The 23,536-nt window shown below is 39.4% G+C and overlaps 1 protein-coding gene and 1 pseudogene across 3 annotated transcripts in view; one reads left to right on the top strand and one right to left on the bottom strand.

Moving 5' to 3' along the window:
* The window catches only part of TMEM117 (transmembrane protein 117), a 570,252-nt gene that overhangs the window by 160,445 nt on the left and 386,271 nt on the right, over positions 1-23,536 (top strand). The gene's annotated exons all lie outside the window — the stretch shown is intronic.
* Positions 6,620-9,588, bottom strand: LOC140712755 (uncharacterized; annotated as a pseudogene).

The raw sequence follows: 23,536 nt of genomic DNA on the forward strand, positions 1-23,536 counted from the left end.
CCAGCTCTTTCTTAAAGAATTCAGGAGTGAAACCTCTGATGAGGGGATATCCTGAGAGAATAGGGTTGGAACCCTCCAAGAGGAACAACAACAAAAAGCCCAGACCATCCTAAGAAGGGATTCCTGGCCTTATAGGAGACAGCCAAGAGAACACCTGCACCAGGCTTCAACATAGAGAATGCCACCAAAATAAGGTCTTTACCCTCTTGTCACTTACAGCAGAATGGGCATAAGGTGAAGAAATAAAACTAGAATAACTCCTTTTATGGAAGCTGAGGGCCTCCCTAATGGAGGCCTGGAGATGGGCAGATGCACAGGTACAACTGGAAGAGACAACCCCCTTTAGGGATGAGATCTTCTGCTACCAAACTCAGAGTCCCTCTGAAGTGTCTGCTGCAGCTCTCGGGTTGGGGTTAGTTCCTTTTTGTCATCCCGGGTCTCACCCTGAGATACCCAGAGCTTGAGGAGGGACAAGTGAAATCTTTCTAGGCATTGCCTGGCTCTTCCTACTTCATCCCTAACTCCCAGCCCTGGAGCAGAACTGCTTCCCAAAGCTGACCTGGCCTCCTTCCCTCTGTCCTTTCCCTGCATTCTCCAGATCCAAGGGTGACATTGTCCTTCTACTGCTCTCAAACAAGGCTCCTGACCTCTCCCCTCATATCTTGTAATTGTTGATCCTTGAGAGTTTCCCTGGCTCCCTGTCCCTTCTTCCTTCTATCCCAGTGCCCCTTGTCTGAACCCACAGTGGTAGGAAGGAGCGGGTAGCATGGACGGAGAAGAGGAAGGCAAAGAAGACAAGAATGAGAATGGGAGGGCTTCGCTGTTGAGCCAGGGACAGGACTTTGTAGGTGGCTCCCTCCTTTAAATGAGAAACAGCTTCCTCCCCAACATGGTCATTGCCATGCCCACCTACCTGCCATTTACTGTTTTTCAAGGAATAAAGAGGAGGTAGCAAGGAGGGCCTTTAACTTACTTAACGAAAGACTAGGCCATCATTCCTTTTTGTTTATTCTTTTCTCCCCAACGCTGCCTGCCATTCTCAGTTATCGTGCCCATTCTTCTGGGAACAGTGGAATGCAGTAACACTCACTAGGCCCTGCCTCTGGGCCCCTCTTCCTCTCCTGCCCTGGGAAAATGGAAATAGCAGTAGCAGGATTGGCTTGTGGCAGAGGGAACAAGGCAATGAAAGAGGAAGAGGTTTCTTGAGATGCTAGAAGAAACTTTAAAAGGCCCATGGGGAGAAGCCATGTCATTGTCTGCTGGGAGAGAAAAGGTGGAGACCTGAGTCTAGCACAGGGTAGGCTTGACCCACTCACATGCTCTTGTGCCTCAGCCACCTCAAACAGTGGCATTCTGCTCCCTGAATTCCTGACTTCCAATCTCAGTCCTCACAAATGCACACAAGTGAAAAAGCCTGCTGTCCTCTGCTCTCACAGACCCTTTCTTGGCTTTCTCTGCTCAGCCCGTCTTCTCTGGGAGACTGAAATATGCACCCACATCCCCTCACACTTGGTTCAGGTCTTCAGTTCCATTTCTACCTGTGGGATCTGGAGTTGGAGCATTCCGCCTCTTCAGTCTGTCCCATGCATGAAAATCTGCCAATTTCTCTAGTTCCTGAGCTTTTGTATGCTGTCTTTCTCTTGTGTCCTCAGAAAGGCAATGGAGTTTATGTCTCTTAGCCGTGTGCTGAGGAGGTGGTGGGCAGATATATAGTACAATGCCATCTTTCTCCTTTATCTCATTTTGCCATTTCTTTCCTTACTGCCCATGTCTCCATGGACGTACGCTTTTTCTCTTTTTCTAAGATGGCAAGGAAATGACACGAGTAGTCAGGATGTACAGGGAATGTGGCCCTGGGAGACTGTGTCAGAGGGCTGAAAGGGCAGACTAGGCACTAATGAGTCAGTCAGAAGCCCTGGCAACTGATCTTCTTCTACAACCTCGGGGATGAGAATATGCTTTTTCCCGGAGCCCCTGTATTCAAATGATGGTGGAGTATCTGAACTTGGAATAACAAATCTCAATTCTCTGTTTCTGCTCAGACACATCTAAAGGTAATCATTTCTTGCCACCTGCCATAAATAATTGATCTCTCAAATAGAACCATGTTTCCTGCTCTCGAACCCTGCTGGTAATGATGCCAGTGTAGATGGGGACCTGCATGATAAGCTTTGAAGCTAACAGGGAGTATAACAGGGGTGAGCAGCTTTGGGAAAATGGAGTGCTCTTTTACTGACTTGTTTTTGGGGACTTTGCTGATTCTTATGAGGAGCAATAACTGCTGGGTCCATTGATCCAGTACAACCTTGAATTTTTGAGTTAACTTCCCTTCTTTCTAAAAGCTACATGAATAAATTCTTTGGAATGGTAGTATGCTAGCAGCTACCCAGGATGCCAGCAAACATGGATTCACACAAAGAGAATGGAGCCCTCTGCAGGAAGTGGAATTTCCCCTTTTAGTGTCAAGGGCATAATCTCAGGTCATTGTAGGGAGGATGGTGGGGCAGTCATAGTCTCCAGCCTTTGGGAATACAGTGAGATCCTTTCCTCCTAGATAGCTTCCTCCTCTTGGCTTAGCACTTTCATTCTTTTTAGTGACCACTTTATACAATCACCTCTTTCCATTTTCATTTCCACTTTATTGGCTTGAGGATGCACCTAATAGCATAAATATTGTCTACAAAAATTCCACCCCTAGCCATTACCTCCCCTCCATTACAGGAATCTCAAGTTGGGGGTTTCTATTATATTTTGGTTTTATGCAATATACCATGAGCAGTATACCTAGCTAAGCTGCGACATCAGTGTATTGTTTCAGGCTGATTAGAGAGGAGCACCTCTAGAAAGAAATATGCTGAAAGCTACCATTCCGACCATTATTAGTGGGCCTAAATACCAGCTAGAAATGTGGGAAAACTCATTAATGAAGGATGCTTAAAAGCTGGACAAGTAGAGAAAGCTTATTTTCTAATAACTAACTGAAAGAAGAATGAAGAAAGTTCCAAATGTTTAGGAAACGTCTACTGTGGCCAGTCATTGTCAGGCATGCTCACATGTGTGCATTTAATCCTCACAGTAGCCCTAGGAAGTAGGAATTATTACGCTTATTTTACAAATTTGAAAACAAGATTAGAATGGATTCTTGGTAGAAAAAATACCTGAAGACCTCTGTTTCAAATAAGTGAACATTGGCCGTTTCTGGGTGCTTTGATAACAAAGTTTTGTTTAATGTCTAAAGTTAACATGAAACGTCATTTTCGTTTAAAAGTACAATTTTATGAAATAATAAATATATAGAAGCCTTGGCCAACATTATAAACCAGGATCTGACGTAAATCCATATCTTCCAACTTCCTTTGACATCATATTATCTTTTCATAAGAGATAGTCACTTTGACCAATAGGGACAAGAAGAAAACCAATAATATTAGAAAACAATCTCCATCCAGCCTTGCTTTGACTGGGGCCATCACTCTAAGCCACATGCCTTATTTTGCTCTGACACTTCAAGATGTCCCCTCCTGGTATTAGCTGTGCACCAAGGCTAAGAGGTCACAGCGCTGTCCTTGCCATTCTCAGTAAATAAGTTTTGCAAAATCTCCAGGCCTTCTTGAAGAGTATTCAGACGTAGAAGGTGATATAGGTGATATAGTTTGGCCATGTCCCCACCCAAATCTCGTTTCGAATTGTAACTCCCACAATGCCCACATGTTACAGGAGAGACCTGGTGGAAGGTAATCGAATCATGGGGGCGGGTCTTTACCATGCTATTCTTGTGATGCTGAATAAATCTCACAAGATTTGATGATTCTATAAGGGGGAGTTTACCCTGTACAAACTTTCTCTTTTTGACTGCTGCCATCCGTGTAATACTTGGCTTTCTTCTCCTTACCTTCTGCCGTGATTATGAGGCATCCCCAATTACGTGTAACTGTAAGTCCATTAAACCTTTTTTTCCTGTATAAATTACCCAGTCTCGAGTATGTCTTTATTAGCAGCATGAAAACGGCCTAATACATAGGGTTGTAGCTGATCAGCTATAAAGATGGACCTCCCTTTAGGCCCTGCAGCAGTATGGCAGTAGTTTGAAAGCCTCCATCCAGTCCACATAAAGAAAATCAGAAAAAGAACATTCACCACTTATCTGTGCTTTCTACAAAGAAACAGATACCTGGATGAGGACCAAGACTGCCTTCCTCTTCATGTCATTTTATATGTCTATGTAGACAGAGTCAGCAAGCAGAGAGATATGAAGTGCTTGCAAGGTACCTAGGTCTGTCCTTGCATTCAGACATTCCCTTGCTACTTGCAATTCCTTGACAGAAGACATTGTGGTAGTGGGTACTTATGAGAGAAGCAAATAGAATGGAGCACTTCTCCCAGGGCAAACATTGAATTCTCTCTTGCAGTTACAGAGTCAAGTTCCCTGAGGCCTGGGCTTGGTTTTTCATGCAGATTAAATGATAGCTATTAATAAAAACTGGAAAAATTCCCTTTGAAAACTGGCACAAGACAGGGATGCCCTCTCTCACCACTCCTATTCAACATAGTGTTGGAAGTTCTGGCTAGGGCAATCAGGCAAGAGAAAGAAATCAAGGGGATTCAGTTAGGAAAAGAAGAAGTCAAATTGTCCCTGTTTGCAGACGACATGATTGTATATTTAGAAAACCCCATTGTCTCAGCCCAAAATCTCCTTAAGCTGATCAGCAACTTCAGCAAAGTCTCAGGATACAAAATTAATGTGCAAAAATCACAAGCATTCTTATACACCAGTGACAGTCAAACAGAGAGCCAAATCAGGAATGAACTTCCATTCACAATTGCTTCAAAGAGAATAAAATACCTAGGAATCCAACTTACAAGGGATGTAAAGGACCTCTTCAAGGAGAACTACAAACCACTGCTCAGTGAAATCAAAGAGGACACAAACAAATGGAAGAACATACCATGCTCATGGATAGGAAGAATCAATATCGTGAAAATGGCCATACTGCCCAAGGTAATTTATAGATTCAATGCCATCCCCATCAAGCTACCAATGAGCTTCTTCACAGAATTGGAAAAAACTGCTTTAAAGTTCATATGGAACCAAAAAAGAGCCCGCATCTCCAAGACAATCCTAAGTCAAAAGAACAAAGCTGGAGGCATCACGCTACCTGACTTCAAACTATACTACAAGGCTACAGTAACCAAAACAGCATGGTACTGGTACCAAAACAGAGATATAGACCAATGGAACAGAACAGAGTCCTCAGAAATAATACCACACATCTACAGCCATCTGATCTTTGACAAACCTGAGAGAAACAAGAAAGGGGGAAAGGATTCCCTATTTAATAAATGGTGCTGGGAAAACTGGCTAGCCATAAGTAGAAAGCTGAAACTGGATCCTTTCCTTACTCCTTATATGAAAATTAATTCAAGATGGATTAGAGACTTAAATGTTAGACCTAATACCATAAAAATCCTAGAGGAAAACCTAGGTAGTACCATTCAGGACATAGGCATGGGCAAAGACTTCATGTCTAAAACACCAAAAGCAACGGCAACAAAAGCCAAAATTGACAAATGGGATCTCATCAAACTAAAGAGCTTCTGCACAGCAAAAGAAACTACCATCAGAGTGAGCAGGCAACCTACAGAATGGGAGAAAATTTTTGCAATCTACTCATCTGACAAAGGGCTAATATCCAGAACCTACAAAGAACTCAAACAAATTTACAAGAAAAAAACAAACAACCCCATCCAAAAGTGGGCAAAGGATATGAACAGACATTTCTCAAAAGAAGACATTCATACAGCCAACAGACACATGAAAAAATGCTCATCATCACTGGCCATCAGAGAAATGCAAATCAAAACCACAATGAGATACCATCTCACACCAGTTAGAATGGCGATCATTCAAAAGTCAGGAAACAACAGGTGCTGGAGAGGATGTGGAGAAATAGGAACACTTTTACACTGTTGGTGGGATTGTAAACTAGTTCAACCATTATGGAAAACAGTATGGCGATTCCTCAAGGATCTAGAACTAGATGTACCATATGACCCAGCCATCCCATTACTGGGTATATACCCAAAGGATTATAAATTATGCTGCTATAAGGACACATGCACACGTATGTTTATTGCAGCACTATTCACAATAGCAAAGACTTGGAATCAACCCAAATGTCCATCAGTGACAGATTGGATTAAGAAAATGTGGCACATATACACCATGGAATACTATGCAGCCATAAAAAAGGATGAGTTTGTGTCCTTTGTAGGGACATGGATGCAGCTGGAAACCATCATTCGTAGCAAACTATCACAAGAACAGAAAACCAAACACCGCATGTTCTCACTCGTAGGTGGGAACTGAACAATGAGATCACTTGGACTTGGGAAGGGGAACATCACACACCGGGGCCTATCATGGGGAGGGGGGAGGGGGGAGGGATTGCATTGGGAGTTATACCTGATGTAAATGACGAGTTGATGGGTGCAGCACACCAACATGGCACAAGTATACATATGTAGCAAACCTGCACATTGTGCACATGTACCCTACAACTTGAAGTTTAATAATAATAAATAAATTAAAAAAAAAAATACTGTCTCTAACTTAGTAATTCTCTGAGCTCCCTTGAGAGGGGCCCAAGTACTCTTATTTTCCATCTCTCCTCACAAAGAATCAATAATGAAGCTAAGTATTGACCATTGTATATCTGTCGAGCACATGATACCGGAAGAATTGAGATGGCTGGGGGTGGGGAAGCTTTGAATAACCAGATACATATAGATAGATAGGTAAAGATATCTCATAGGTATACTTTCATTTTTTTGTTTTTAAAATACTCATTATATATAAGTCTTGTGCTAGGCACTGAAGATGCAGTGCTGAATAAGACAGCTTAGATTCCTTTTCGTGAAGTGTAAGATGTACCCCTCCCAAATGTTCTATTGATGGCAGATTTCTATTATTAGAAGCCTCATAATTTTGTATTCTTTCATCACTTCTGAGGTCAAGCTTTACATGGTAACTTTCCTCAGTTTAGAAACACACTTGTTTTCTTACTTTTTAGATGTTTGTCCTAGAGTTTGCAGTATACATTTACAAGTAATACAAGTCCCCTTTCAAATAACACTATACCACTTGATGGGTAGTGCATGTACCTTATAATAACAAGATATTCCTAATTCCTCCCTCTCATCCCTTGTATAATTGCTATAATTTGTTTTACTTATACAAAACTATACCTAAGCATATACACATGAGCATACATAATCAAATATGTTTTTGCTCTTATTTTGAACAGATTGTTAGATTAAGAATAAGAAAAAGAAGTTTTCGTTTTACATTCATTTATTCCTTTGAATAAACGAACCAGACCAGAGTTTCTGACCTATATCATTTCCTTTGTCTCTGAAAAACTTTTTTCTAACATTTCTTGCAAGATAGGTCTACCGGCAAAAAATTTCCTCTTTTTTTTCTTGTCTAAGAAAGTCTTTATTTCTCTTTCACTTTTGAAAAATAACTTTACAAGACACAGAATTCTAGCTTTTTTCAAGAAAAAAAGTGAGTTTCTTTCTCTCAACCGTTTATTACAATAGTCCCTCCAGTCCGTAGGGGATACATTCTAAGACTTCTAGTGGATGCCTGAAACTGAGGATAGTACTAAGCCCTCTAAATAGTATTGATATGGTTTGGCTGTGTCCCCACCCAAATCTCATCTTGAATTGTGTCTCCCACAATTCCCATGTGTAGTGGGAGGGATCCAGTGGGAGGTAATTGAATCGTGGGAGCTAGTATTTCTGGTGCTGTTCTTGTGATAGTGAATAAGTCTCATGAGATCTGATGGTTTTGTAAAGAGGAATTCCCCTGCATAAGCTCTCTCTTTTTGCCTGCTGCCATCCATGTAAGTCATGACTTGCTCCACCTTGCCTTCTGCCGTGATTGTGAGGCCTCCTCAGCCACGTGAAACTGTAAGTTCACTAAACTCTTTTTCCCATATAAATTGCCCAGTCTCGGGTATGTCTTTATCACCAGCATGAAAATGGACTAATAGAATTGTAGCTGATCAGCCATAAATACAGGCCTCCCCTTAGGCCCTGCAGCAGTATGGCACCAGTTTGAAAACCTCCATCCAGTCCACATAATGAAAGTTAGAAAAAGATCATTCACCACTTATCTGTGCTTCCTACAAAGAAGCAGATACCTGGATGAGGACCAAGACTGCTTTCCAGATTGAATGATAGCTATTAATACTGTCTCTAACTTAGTAATTCTCTGTGAGCTCCCTTGAGAGGGTCCAAGTACTCTTACTTTCCATCTGTCCTCACAAAGAATGAAGAATAAGTCTTGACTGTTACCTGTCAAACACCTGATACTGGAAGAATTTAGATGACTGGGGGTGGGGAAGCTTTGAATAACCAGATACATACATATAGATAGATAGGTAAAGATATCTCAGAGGTATACTTTCATTTTTTTGTTTATAAAATACTCATTATGTTTAAGACTTGTGCTAGGCACTGAAAATGCAATGCTGAATAAGACAACTTAGATTCCTTTTTGTGAAGTGTAAGATCTACCCCTCCCAAATGTTCTATTGGTGACAGATTGCTATCATCGAATGCCTCATAATTTTGTATTCTTTCATCACTTCTAAGGTGAAGCTCTATGTGGTAAATTCTCAGTTTAGAGACACTGGACATGCCGTCCTTCTTCTGTGGCTTTTCCCGTGTCTAAGAAGGCTCAACCACCTACTAAAGTTTCTTCTGCATATGATACAAGTATAAGGCAGTTCACCTGTGTGGGTTCTCTGGTGTTTGATAAGGTGGAAGTTCTGAATGAATCTTTTTCCACATTCATGACATTTAAAGAACTTCTCTCCCATGGAATTACTTGGTGTATATGTAGATTTGTATCATGACTAAAGCTTTTCCCACACCATGAGCATCTATATAGTTTTACTCCTTGATGTGTCATGTAGCACTTACTAAGATCTGAACTCCATCTAAACCTTGTGTCACATTGTTGACATTTACAGGTTTTTTGTTGAGTGTGAATTCTCTGGTACTTAATAAGATCAGAGCTAACTGAAGCTTTTCCCACATTCCTGAGATTTAAAAGATTTCTCTCCTGTGTGGTGTTTCCCATGAAGATACATAAGTTTTGGAAGCTCTTGTTTACAAGTGGCAAGTTTCTTTACTTCCTTGGAAAAGCTCGATACTGTTTCTGTACCTTGTGTATATCACCATGATTTTCCCTGCCTATTGTTTTCTGGGCAATTTCATTCTGGTCTTTTTTGATACTTTGCATCCTAACATTTGTATTTCTGGTGCAGAAAGATATAGGATGATCATTTCCAGTGTCATATTTTAGCTTTAATCCTAGAGAGATGACAGTTTCGTAGATACTCTGCATTACAACATTGTAGAGTCTTCTCAGGAGGATGCAATAATTGCCGTTCTTCCTCAGAAAAATACACAGCCACTTCTTCAAATGTCAAAAACTCTGGGACTCAGGTAGGATGAGCTCAGGTGCCATCTTCCAGTCTTTAGTCCTTTTCTGCTCAGAACAGGCTAAAACCTGTTGCGCATACACAACTCTTTCATACACAGGCTGTGTTTCTTTGTGCATATTCCAGCCCAGCTGTTCTTGGAGTACCCGGTATATATTCCAACATTCTTTCTGGAACACACCCTTTGGTTGGGGCTCCACTGGTTTACACTTGAAGCCTGGGGCCACTGCTGTTCCTCCCAGGAGCACTGCCTTCTTTCCCAGCTCATGGGCTGTGACCTTATTCTTTGTTTGACCAGGTTCTCTCTGCAAGCATTTCACCAGGACCAGAGCCTGTTTTGACATTCTATGGATGATGCTTCTGCACCCAGTTCTGGGTATCTTGTGCAAAATGGTCAGGGACTGCTCTAACATCAGTATTTCCAAGATTTGCTCTTTTGAGTGGATCTCTGGCCTCAATCACTGATGGCATAATTTCTGAAGTAGGCTGACAGCCTCCGGTGATCCAGTTGCTTAAGGTCTGGAAGTGCCTGTGAGCACCCTCAGGCTGAGATACCCTATTTATGTGATGTATTTCTTACTGGGACTGGAGTTCTCTTTCACAGACCCATTAGTCTCCCAATAGTCCCCATCTGGGGGTTCAAGTATGCATTTGCCTTCAGCTCTCTCATCATCATTTGCTCTAGGAACAGTTTTACTCCTATGTGTGACACTGACACCCACCTGGGGCCACCTCTGACAAATGAGAGTGCGTCAGGTTTGGCACAATATCAATGAATAGATGTTCCTAGGAGCACTTCAGTCAGCTCTGGCTTCCCTGGAGGCCACTTTCCTCTTCCTCTGCTTGACTACCCTCTGTTGCCATGTCTCCCTCCCATGCTCTGGGTATTGAAGCTCTCTGTTCCTGCACCACATGGGGAAGCAGTGTCAGGAAAGCACACTATGCCTGGCAAGTGAAGCGCCAAGATTCTGGGAGCCTTGGAAGGGGCTCTGGAAGATCAGTTTTCCCATTCTAGCCCTCCACCTCCTGGAGACCTTACCCAGACTCACTATTCCTCGGTCGACATCTATTTTCTCTTTATTGCCCTTGTTCTTTGCTTCCATTTTTGTGTTCCAAACTTTTTCTGCCTTTTGTGGTTTAAATTGAATATTTTATATGATTTTATATTCTCTCCTTAGAATATCACCATACTTGTTTTCTTACTTTTTAGGCGTTTGTCCTAGAGTTTACAATGTACTTTTATAAGTAATCTAAGTCCCCTTTCCAATAAACCTGTACCACTTGATGGGTAGTGCATGTACCTTATAATAAGATACTCCTAATTCCTCCCTCTCATCCCTTGTATAATTGCTATCATTCGTTTTACTTATATAAAACTATACCTAAGCATATACACATGAGAATACATAATCAGATACATTTTTGCTCTTATTATTTTGAACAAATTGTCAGAGCAATTAAGAATAATAGAAACAAAAGTCTTCATTTTTACTTCATTTGTTCCTTCACAATGCTCTCCTTCATGAAGATTGGAAGTTTTGACCTATATCATTTCCCTTGTCTCTGAATAACTTTGTTCTAACATTTCCTGCAAGATACATCTACTAGTAACAAATTTTCTCATTTTTTTCTTGTCTAAGAAAGTCTTTATTTTTCTTTCAGTTTCGAAGAATAATTTCAGAGGGTACAGAATTCTAGTTTTTTTTTGTAGAAAAAAATGAGTTCCTTTCTCTCAGCTCTTTATTACGGTAGTCCCTCCTATCTGTAGGGGATACATTCTGAGACTTCTAGTGGATGCTTGAAACTGAGGATAGTATAAGCCCTGTATATACTATTGTTATGGTTTGGCTGTGTCCCACCCAAATCTCATCTTGAATTGTAACTCCCACAATTCTCATGTGTAGTGGGAACAACCCAAGTGATAATAATTGAATCATACGTGGAGGTCTTTCTGTTGCTGCTCTTGTGATAGTGAATAAGTCTCATGAGATCTGATGGTTTGATAAAAAGGAGGTCTCCTGCACAAGCTCTCTGTCTTTGCCTGCTCCCATCCATGTAAGACGTGACTTGCTTCTCCTTGCCTTCCATCATGATCATGAGGCCTCCCTAGCCATGTGGAACTGTAATTTAATTAAACTTCTTTTTCATCCCAGTCTTGAGTATGCCTTTATCAGCAGCGTGAAAATAGACTAATATAACTGTATTCTTTACTATACATACATACATATGTATGACCAAGTTTATTTTATAAGTTAGGCATAGTGAGATATTAACAATATTAATGAAATAGAATAATTATGATAATATACTGTAATAAAAGTTATGTAAACATAGTTTCTCTCTCAAAATATCTTATGGTGTTGTACCAAACTTTGTTTTGTTGTCTGTTCTCTGATAAGTGAGAAGGCTATTAAGTGACTATATACATTTATAGCATATAAACATATATACACTGGACAAAGAGATGATTCACTTCCCAGGAGGGATGGATTGGGATGGTGTGAGATTTCTTCACACTACTTAGAATGGTGCATAGTTTAAAAATTATGAATTATTTATATGTAGAATTTTTCATTTAATATTTTCAGACCACTGTTGACAGAGGGCAACTGAAATCGTGGAAAGCAAAACCATGGATAAGGGGGACCACTGTATTTCACCCTAGTCCCTTTTTATTGCGTGATTTCTGAGGTGAAGTTGGATGTATTGCTTATCTTTTTTCCTTTATATGTAAGGTGGTTTTTTTTCCCTCTGGTTTTCTTTTAAGATTTTTTTTTCCTTTGATTTTCTGCAGTTTGAATACAATATGCCCAGGTGTTATGTGCTTTTTTTGGTACTTGTTCTGCCTGGTGTTGTGTGAGCATCGTAGAGCTGTGGTTTGTTGTCTAAAATTAATTTTGAAAAATTCTCAGTCTTTGTTGCTTCAAATATTGTTTCTTTTTTTTTTTTTTCCCTGTTACTTCTTTTTCTGATATTCCCATTACACATAGTTATACTTTTCCTGGTTAACCCATGGTTCTTATATATTCCTTTTTATTTTCTGTTTTTTCTCTTTGCTTTTTAGTTTTGGAGATTTCTATTGACATATTCTCAAAAAAAAAGTTTTAATATTTTTTCCTCAGTCATGTCCAATCTATGAATGAGCCCATCAAAGGCATTCTTCATTTCTGATCCACTTGTTTTGATCTGTAACATTTAAAAAAATCCTTTCTTAGAATTTCATCTTTCTGCTTATGTTATCCATCTGTTCTGGCAAGTTATTTTTTTTTTTTGATAAAAGCCCTTAGCATATTAATGATAGTTTTTAAACATTCCTGGTCTAACAATTCCAACTTTCCTGGCATATGGGACTCTGGTTCTGATACCAGTTCAGTTTTTTTCAAACTGGGGTTTTTGCTTTATAATTGTTTTCCTTGTAATTTCTTGTTGAAAGGAGGACGTGATGTACTGGATAGAAAGAAGTGCAGTAAATAGGCCTTCAGTGGTGCATTAGTAGGGTGTGGGGGTGGGAGGGGAAGTCTGTAGTCCTCTGATTGAGTGTCACACTTTTTTTCTTTTTTCTCTTTCTTTCTTGCTTGCCTTTTTTTTTTTTGGACAGGATCTCAATTTGTCACCCAGGCTCATGTCCAGTAGTGGCGTGAACAGGGCTTGCTGCCGCTGCCTTAACCTTCCAGCCTTAAGTGATCCTTCCGCCCCAGCCTCCGAAGTAGCTGGGACTACAGGCGTACACCACCATACCCTAATTAATGTTTGTATTTTTTGTAAGGATGGGGTTTCGCCATGCTGCCCAGGTTGATCTCGAACTCCTGAGGTCAAGTGATCAGCCTGCAGCCTCCCAAAGTGCTGGGATTACAGGTGTGAGTCACTGCACCCAGTCTAGGTCTCAGACTTTTAATGAGCCTATGGCCCTGGGCTCTGAACTTCACCAGTGCTTCACAGTTTTTCCCCAACTTAGGCTGGATATGATGACTAGAGTGGTCTGGAGTTAGGTATTTCCCTTCCCCCAGGTAGGTTAGGCTCTGATAAAATTCCAGGAGGTTAGGCTCTGGAGGGCAGGCCTTGTGAAGAACAGAATATCCTTTCTTTCATATTTCAAATGGTTCCTCTTCCCTCCCCACTGCTGAAAGCACAGGGGGATTTTTCTCTGATAGTCGCTGTGAGGACCTGGAAGTAAGACTCACAGAAGTGTGAGGGTCCTCCGTGGCTGGGTTCCCTGGAGTTTTTAGCTCTCAGACTTGTCCACACCAAGCCTCCATCAGCTTATCACTTGCAGCTCAGATTTCTGTACCTCAGCATTGGTTCCTGAAGTGGTTTCTGCTCATGAATTCCTCCTTTGGTAAGTTGTGATTCTCTGTATTTGCCTGTCTGTCTCTCCAATGTTTGGTGTAGGGTTTGCCCTATGACTTCACTTCACTGACAGATCTAAGAAGAGTTGTTGCTTTTTCAGATCACTCAGCTTTTTGCTTGCTGTTAGGATGGAGTGGCAACTTCCAAGCTCCTGACATGCTGGACCGGAAACTGGAAGTTGAAAAAGGATTTGAAACCCAACAAACTTTCAAGGGAGAGGCATAGGAGAACAATAGACAGCTCAGATACAGCTGTGGACTAGAGAAGGAAAGGCTTGTGTCCTTTTCACGGTGAAGCCTGGGCAGTGGGAAGCCATATTCGGAAGTCCCTGTCCCCCACAGCACAAAAACAATAGAACTGAACTGGCTTTAGGTAGATAGGCCATGGCAGGTAGAGGGGCCATGGCAACCTTACAGAGTTCCAGTCACCCCATTGTGGTGCAGAGAATAACAGAAGCATTTTCCTTTTGTCACTAAGGGTGGTATGGACATGCTCCCTCAGCAGACCTGATGAGGCCTTGGGGTTAGGATGAGGGGATAAGATGAGATTGAAAGATGAGGCCAATGACTGTAGGCCAGGAGCCTGAGGAGCTGAGTTTCTCATGACCTAACATGAAGTGTCTGCTTCCAGGGAGGATATGAGCCCGAGGTAGAAATAGCTGGGGTATGGTCTGAGAAGTTCTAACATGTTCCCAGGTGACGCTGATGCTCCTAAATCTGGGATAACACTTTGAAAACCACTGCATTGTTTTGTTCCAAACTTCCGAACCTCCTATTATTTGGTAAGTATAAGTAGATCTATGCATAATCAGAAGATACATTACACTACCCAATTCCACAGGTGATGTACTTTCTTGTACTATATTGTTAATCACCTAGATGTAGCAAGGAAAATGAACACTGATATCAGTCTCCCATCTTTTGGTTACTGCTATTTTTTTCCCCTTGATGTTGTGCTTTTATGTTGACACTTTTCTTTCTTTCTTCCTTCATTTTCTTTGTTCTCCTTACTGTGATCTTTCCTTATAGCCTCTATTTGTTGTACTGTGTTTTTTTCTATGTTCTGTGAAATGCTGTGATAAGTATGTGAAAATAATATAATTTAATTAAGCTTAAGGCACACTACCTTGCATCTAGCCTGAGAACAGCACAAGCCTGCTGTAATTTCTATGATTGGCCTCACTTAGGAGATTTTATTTGTTGAGAGGCATCTGAAAAACCTTAGCAAACTCGGTTCAGAAAAAAAAAATTGCTGGCTACAGTAGTAATATATAAATCGGAGATTTGAGACACAGATGATGTAGTTACCATAGGACAATTTTTTCTTTTTTGGCTATTATTACTTGTACTGCCTACAAGATCTGTCCAAGAACAGTGTATCATCTAAAACAGTGTATCATGCTGGACTTAAAAAAAAATGAAAAAGAAAATTTAAATTAGAAAGAAGTCTGAAGTCAGTCATTATTGTATCCATATTGATATTCTTAATTGAAAAAGAATAAAATCCAGAAAGGCTTTCATTTATTGATTCCATTAAGAATGTATTTCTTTTATGTCATGGTGATCAGTGATTAATTTTTGATTATATATATAATATACTCAAATAAGATTTCTTGGCATTTTTTGGACATAAAATTTTTGGATTATATGATTCTAAGACTTACATGCATATGTTCATCTCATAAGATGAAAAAGCTTTTGCTCAATTTTTTTTTTGTTTATGTTGAAATGAGAACTAAAACCACTAGAGGGCACTGTGGATAAACATTTGTAGCAAAGATACCTATAGGAGCTAGAACTTGCCAGAATTTAGTTGTACAGGAAGTCCTCAATTACCCACATGTAGTGATCCCAAAATTTGCTTATAAATTAACTCTTCAGAATTCAGGATTCAGAATGTAGTCTCCTAATAGAAACAATAAAATAAGTACAAGTATAATAATTTCCCAAGTTGACCCCTAACAGTCTGTTAATTACATATATGACAGATTTGTTTGTTATATGAAGGTAAGCAACAATAACAAAAACAAATATTATACACCTCATTGAGATACAATCGGATTTACCAAACAACAAATAAGACTATACAACTCATTTAGATATAGTGGGATTTAAGAAAATTTTGATGTAGGGAGTATTATTTTGGTAGGAACAGGCTTAATTACAAAACCCCACTAGCTTGGAAATATTACAGAGTTGCCGTCTCTGTGTTTCAAAAACAAGAGTAAAACAAAATACCCAGGAATAAACTGTAAATCTGTGGGTCACCCCCATTGACTGGATTGATAGCACTACCCCTTCCTCCCAACTCCCTTCAGTTTTTGTTGGAGTGGGGTTCATAGGGTTCTGCCTCCCCTGCACCCCACCTGGCTGCTTTGTTTTTATGTCCACTACCTCTCACTACTGCTGCTTCTCCTGGTGCTGTTCAGTAGCACATTTGGCTTCTTTCCCTTTTCCTTAAAGGCAGCCAGATACCCAGCCAGTCCCAGCCTCTGGGTGAAGCCATTCCTCCTGGTTCCAAGCTAGCAAGGGTAATTTAGCACTGTTTGCTTGCAGACCTAACTTTGGGAATTCACTCAATTCACTTCCCAGGTGGAAACGGGACCATCCCCATGGCCACAGCAGAGTCTCCCTTTCTCCCTGTGTCCCACCTGCCCTAGGAATGGTTGCCCTTTCCTCTTTCTTACTTCAGCTTTCTTCCTTCTAACTTAATTATTGTTTTGGGATTATTTAATTTTTTTTCTCTAGGGCTTTCACTCCATAAGTCTACATTTCAATCAATGAGTGTTTTACACTAGATAGGAAACAAAACATGACTTGACAGTTAATTCTTCACCCTGATTTCTTGCCACATTTCCCTTTATTCTTTAGTGGAAATACAAAGTCACAGTTTGCTTTCATCTTTAAGAGCTAATGGGGATGAAGGCAGAGGTCAATGGTGAACAGAGTGCCTGAAGGTTTGTGGATGATGCAAAGTATTGGTGGAGTACCCTGAGCCCCACAAACCACCTTTATAATTTAGGTTGCATCAGTATCACCTGGGTGCCTGCCAAAAATAGAGATTCTGTGAGGTGTTAGGTGGGACTCAGAAAAGTACATTTTAATTGAGTATCCTTGATGATTCTGATGAGTGTTATTCTGGCCACAGATATAAATTGATAAATTATAGAATAGTCCCTCCATCCTTAAGCCTCCTTTCAGGCAAAAGTGTCGTGGATTTTAGAGTGTTATCTCTTGTTTATGGGTTTTTGTTTCAAGGCGGCAAATGTGTCACTATCACCAAGGAGATGGGAAAGGTATGATTAGTTGGATTTTTGGTGAGGTTGTGAAAAAATAATGTTTAGTAAAAATGAGCATCAATCTGATGTTCTGGGTGAAGCCATTCATTTAGGAGGATACATGTAGTATTTCCACCTACACTTTTCACAAAACGAGGAAACATTATTTATGAAGCTTTCTCTCTCTGTGTGTGTGTGTGTGTGTGTGTGTGTTTATGTGTGTTTTAGGTGATAAATAATTGAAAGTAAAGGTTGGCATCACTATGCCGTATCAAGCTTTTCCTTTTCTTTCTTTCCTTTTTTTTTTTTGGTGATGAGACAGATGGTATTTTTTTCTGTAGATGCCAAAAAAGGAAAAAACCCAAACCCACCAAGTCTCACAGTTGTGGAAAGAAATCTTGTACGATTTCTAAAAGCAAGGATTGGATTCTGCTGGCCCTCCTCTTACCCCAAAGACCAGGGACCATGAATCACTCAGAAAATAGATTTGTGTGTTCTGAGTGCTTGTCACTGGATTGGCTAACTAGAGGAGTTTTTAGTTGAAACCAGGGCTTTCTAAGTATGCACTTGATAAGCATGTAAGAAGTAAGAACGAAATGTATCCAGCTGATTATTAATGATAGATTTCAAATATGCTGGTGTTTAAATGGATATTAGACACTATGTTACCCTCCCCACCACTTCAAAATATTATACCATTTTGGGCTTTATAGTCCTTCATGACATCAAAGGTAATGTTATTATTTAAGTAGAATAAGGACGTCAGTTTTCGAAAGAGAAAACAGGTTATTCAATGTGTGTTTTGGCTAGGCAAATGAGAGCAAAAAAAAAAACCTCTGATGCATCATTTTTAAATAGATCATTGAAATGACAGAGTTTTGATTTTTTCAATGTTCTTTTTAACATCTGACAAGTCTAAGTACTTCTATCTACATAAGTCACATACTAATTAGTAATTAACCACTGTTATTTAATTAGACTATCTAGTTGGTACATCATGCATTAATCACTCCCAATTTGGTATGTGCTGGCTGCTCTTGGTGACTAGGCCACTCTGCTGGGGTTCATTTCATGCTGTGTGGCAGCTGTGCCCAGACACAACCTTTTTCTGCCTTTGTCTTGAAATTAGATAAGAAACATAAAAGTGTAGGGAATTGTACTAACCCTGGTTAGTCAACTAGATTTCCAAAATGGTTACAAAAGGCAAAAGTGAATTTTTGCTGATTGAATGAAAAAAGGACTATTTCATTCAAAAATTCATTTTTTTCACCTTTTTTATGCTTCAGATTTTCTTTCAGATTATTTGACAATGATAAGTATGCTTTAAGGAAAGGTCAAAATTACATTTTAGACCTACTGAATTTGCAAGTGTTCTAAGCATGCAATAAAAACATAAAATCTCTACACTATATTAGATGAAACATATTTAAAGTAATTTTAATTAGAAACGGCCAAAGTAATTTAGAGACAGTTGTTTTAATAAAAATGGTATATTTCTTAGATTATGAAACTATTTGCACTGTTTATTCCATTGGTTGTTACATAAATGGAGACTACTGCTATTATGAATTCCTCAAACCACATAATATGTCTTAAGCAACTCCTAGGACCTTATCAATATTTTATCCAGAAAGTACTCTTGTTAATTAAGTCTACGGTTTTGTTTTTTTTTTTTTTAAGACAGAGTCTTGCTCTGTTGCCAGTCTGGAGTGCAGTGGCATGATCTCAGCTCACTGCAACCTCCGCCTCCTGGGTTAAAGTGATTCTCCTGCCTCAGCCTCTCGAGTAGCTGGGATTACAGGCACACACCACCACACCTAGCTAATTTTTGTATTTTCAGTAGAGACGGGGTTTCACCATGTTGGCCAGGATGGTCTTGATCTGCCTGCCTCAGCCTACCAAAGTGTTGGGATTACAGGCATGAGCCACTGTGCCTGGCCAATTAACTCTACTCTTGTAGCTACACTCAACCCTAAGTAGACTTCACCTTAATCAGTGGTTCTCAGCTCTGGGCAAGGTCAGGGAAGGAGGAGATTTTTGTATTCAAATTGCCTATGGAGTTTTTTGCTTGTTTAATTGTGTTTTTGTATGAAAGAATGTTGTTTGGGGTGGGGCTTTATGATGAATGGCAGCCACTTTTTCAACATCTTTGGGGCAGGCTCATCTAGTGTGACTAGACCATCATTTTCCCAGTATGTAATGCACACAAAACCCTGAGACAAAGACCATGTCAGGCAAATCCTGTACAACAGGTCACACACTTCCCTGAAAAGACTAGACACGGTCAATTCTCACTCCCCAGGAGACCCATTGTAGTTTCCCAGAAACACTCACTTACAGCAGCCCTGACAGAGTGGCAGAGGGAGAAACAGAGGCTTCAGGAGGGTATTGGTTCATTCAAATCTGCACCATTAATAAGTACTGGAATTAGGACCAGGTCTCAGATCTTTAGCTTCCTAATCTGGGGCTCTCTTCTCTATACATTTCTCTTTTTCCTCTTCCTCCTCATCTTCCTCTTTCTTCCTCTTCTGGATAAAGACATTTAGGCAAACAAGTTTAATGTGCTCATTATTTCAAGTTTTATGTAATGTTTATTTCATAAATGTAATTTCTGATTAATTTTCATTTATTCTAGTTGGCAGGGTCATTAATCAGTGTAAATATGTATAGATTATAAACTACACAGGTGGTGCCTTTAATATTACTTAGATATGTGGAAGTCCTTCCTTTTTATTCTTAATTATCAAAAGATGGAATTCTGTCTCTAGAAAGTTTTGGAAGCATTCTAATGAAGGCTGTATGAATGTGAGTAATGAATCCCCCCGAACTTCTTTGATTTTTCTTCTTTCCACATATGATAATCCCCAATTTGAGAAAAAAGCTCTTTTAAACATAATGAAAAGTCTGATTGTTGATACTTTGTAAAAGAATCTGGTTGGTAAAAACACTTAGCAAATTGACATTCTTCCTCCCACTACCTCTGTGCAGCATAGGGAATGGTTTAGTCAGTAATGGTGTTTTCTTAGAAATTTCTAATAATTAACTGTGCATATTAAAAATAAATTTAAAATTCAGAAAAAAACAGAATTAAAGAATTCCAGGTTTTTTTGGTCAAATTCAATGATCAGGTCTATGATATCTTTGATAAAAGAAATAACTCTTCCAATGAAAATAATATGGGCTGTGTTAGCAGTATCCAGATACTGTTATCAGTGGATCATTATTCCCTCACAGTTATCTTATGTCTTTTTTATTATATGGAGCCCTATCTGACAAGGGTTAACATTCTAAAAGTACTACATGGGGCAGTGGTTATGCCTCTTACTATCCACCTTCAATGTATTCTCATGGTCAAAGACCAACTGTGAAGAATTTATGAAGTGGCAGCATGGCATAGTTCAAGAACTCAGTTTGAGCTAAGATTCCTGACTTCTCATCTATTGTTGCTGTCATCTACTTTTGTGTCCCTGAGACATCATTTACTGTGATCTGCAAATTTAAGGGACTGCCCTAACATTATCATTTGTGCCTTTCAACCCTGAAGTTTTTTGCAAGTATCCAAACAAATATGTTGAGAACTTTGGGCATGCACTAAGGCTATGAATGCTGATTTAAACCTAGGGCTAGGGAGTTTTTATGTAGATTTCAGTGATTCTGTAAACAGTCTTTAGTTCTTGATAGGGTATTTTATAAATATTTTAAGGAGTCAACAGTTTGCCAAAAATAGCTAGCAGCCAGAACTCAGCTCACAAGCTACAATCTACACTTTATTTGGAGAAAATGCTAAAGACAGAATAGAGGCTACAATACATAGAAAAGGCAAAATCCAAGATCCAGTTTACATATCAATTGGTTAAGCAAATAACATATACCATGATTTGTGGTGCTAGCTGAGTTTGATGATAATAACCATACAGCTTGCAAAACCCAGGCATTTATTTCTTTCTGCTTGTAGTGTGAAATCAGGGTTATGAAGTAGTTTGTTAAAAATATAAAGAGGAGGAAAACCCATGGATTTAACTATTGTTTTTCACTGTCTCACAGATTACCTGAAATTCAGTCAGTAGATGAGAGATTTGTGTGTGTATATACATAAATAAACTTTTATTTTAGGTTCAGGGGTACATGTGATGGATTGTTACATAGGTAAACTCATGTCACGGGGGTTTGTTGTACAGATTATTTCATCACCCAGGTATTAAGCCCAGTACCAAATAGTTATCTTTTCTGCTCCTCTTTCTCCTCCCATCCTCCACCCTCAAATAGAACCTATTTCGTGTCTGTTGTTTCCTTCTTTCTGTTCATGAGTTCTTATTATTTAGTTCCCACTTGTAAGTGAGAACATGTGATTTGGCTTTCTGTTTCTGCATTAGTTTTCTAAGGATAATAGCCTCCAGCCTCATCCATGTTCATGCGTATAGTGTTACAGAAATGGGCTAAAGGCCCTGGTGTATTAGCTTGATTTGGCCTCTGTGTTGTTTACTTCTTCATAGCAGGCTAGGATGGTTAGCTAGAACCCAACTCAAATTCTTACACATCCAGTTGCTTTAAATATAGCCCAAATAAGCATATTTTTAGACACTTAGAGCTTGCCTGTTTTACGTAGCTTGTGAGTCTGCACCGAGCATCTGCTAACCATAGATAAGAAAAACTCCAACAATAAAGACACCAAACCTTGCTGCCCTTTGATCCCTCTAACCCAGATAGTTTGCTGCGGAATGCCCTAACCTAGGCATGTAAGCCCCTCTCCAAGTTCTCCTCCCTTGGAGATCCCTTGACCTATTTTCCTTTTGAGTAGTGACCACCTGCCACTGTTTCTGGAAGTACTCTTCCTGGGAGGAATTTCCTCTCTCATGCAACCGTAAGTTGCAATAAAGCATGCCCTGTGGTAGTGCCTCTTGGGGTCTTGCCTTTTCTGTGGTCAACCCCCAAATCCTTGAACTTACCACATATGTGTAATATATATCTATGAGTATGTTATTTAAAAATAATAAGCCAGGTAGGTTTGCTTCTTCGTTGGCATGAAGAAAATGAATCTACATAAAGGATGCATTAAAACTTGTTGTTCCTTCATAGTATGAAATTGTAATTTGGTTCCTGTTTTTATGTGAACATTAAAGACAACATTATATAGTGAAACAACAAAGGACTTAAAATCAGAAGCCTTGAATTTGAGCCTTGATTACTCATTAGCTGTGTGAACTTAGACAAGTCATTTAGCCTCTCTGAGCTGTAAAATAATGATGATACTACCTGTAATTATTTTTATTGACCAAACTACATTACAGAGGTGACAGAAAGGGTGGAAAAGCAATGTAATTAAAACACAGTGTAATTAAGAGAGTGAACTCTCTTTTAAAATTCTGGCCTCATGACTTGGGTGTCCAAAGGGGAACCTTTTTGAACTTGTTTTTTTAACCGTCAAATGAGGATAACAATACTACCTCATTCATATGGTTACTCTAAGGATTAAAACTTGTCTCCTTTAAATATTTCGAATGCATAGACATGCATATTATGTGTGTGATTCAATGGTAAAATGAAGTACAAGTATTATCTAAAGCATTTACAGGTGTTGTGAGGAATGTGAGCATAATAAAGAAGCATGATGTTGAGGAGGGGGTGATGCTCAGTTTTAAAAAGCCATGAAGTCCTTAGGCAGTAATTTTGTATTATTTATGTGAAAAGTGTGAAATATTAGGAAGGGATAACACTCAGCAATAAAAGTTTCCCCAAATGATCAAAATAATTGTTGTATGTTCCTTTCTCATGATTCACATAGATATAGACTTCACACATATACTCAAACCACGAAAATACTACTCAAGTACAGAGATGAATTTAAAAGGAAAACAAGGAATCTTCATTTTAATTTAATTTCCAGACAGTGGATTACATCAATGAGGTCTGGCATCTAATCAAAAACTGCAAATAAAGGAAGCAGATCAATTATCAGACTGCAGTTCAGTGGCATCAACATGATGCCGAGTGCTTTTATTCATGTTAGGCAGATGAACCCAGCCCTCTTAACAGAAAAAAGCAAAGACTGCCCTTGAATGAAAACAAGAAGGTGACTTAGTTTCCTAAAATCCAGTAGGAAAACCCATGGATTTAACTATTATTCTTTTCCATGTCACTGATTAACTGACAGCTGGTCGTTCCACATGAAGACGGGAAGCCCTTTTCAGAAGACTAACATGGTAACGTGAGATCAGAAAAAACAATGAACTGTTGACATTTGCTCCTTGTGAGCCTAAGTGTAATATTCCTAAGTGCAGCACTAAGGAGATGTGTATAGTTTGTCTTGTGCACTGCATTAGGGTGTTATGACAAAGAAAATGTAGCTAAAATGGAGACAAGTCAATTGATATATCTACTTAGATTATATGCTGAGCAGCAG

Source organism: Chlorocebus sabaeus, chromosome 11, assembly GCF_047675955.1.
Source record: "Chlorocebus sabaeus isolate Y175 chromosome 11, mChlSab1.0.hap1, whole genome shotgun sequence".
Lineage (NCBI taxonomy): Eukaryota > Metazoa > Chordata > Mammalia > Primates > Cercopithecidae > Chlorocebus > Chlorocebus sabaeus.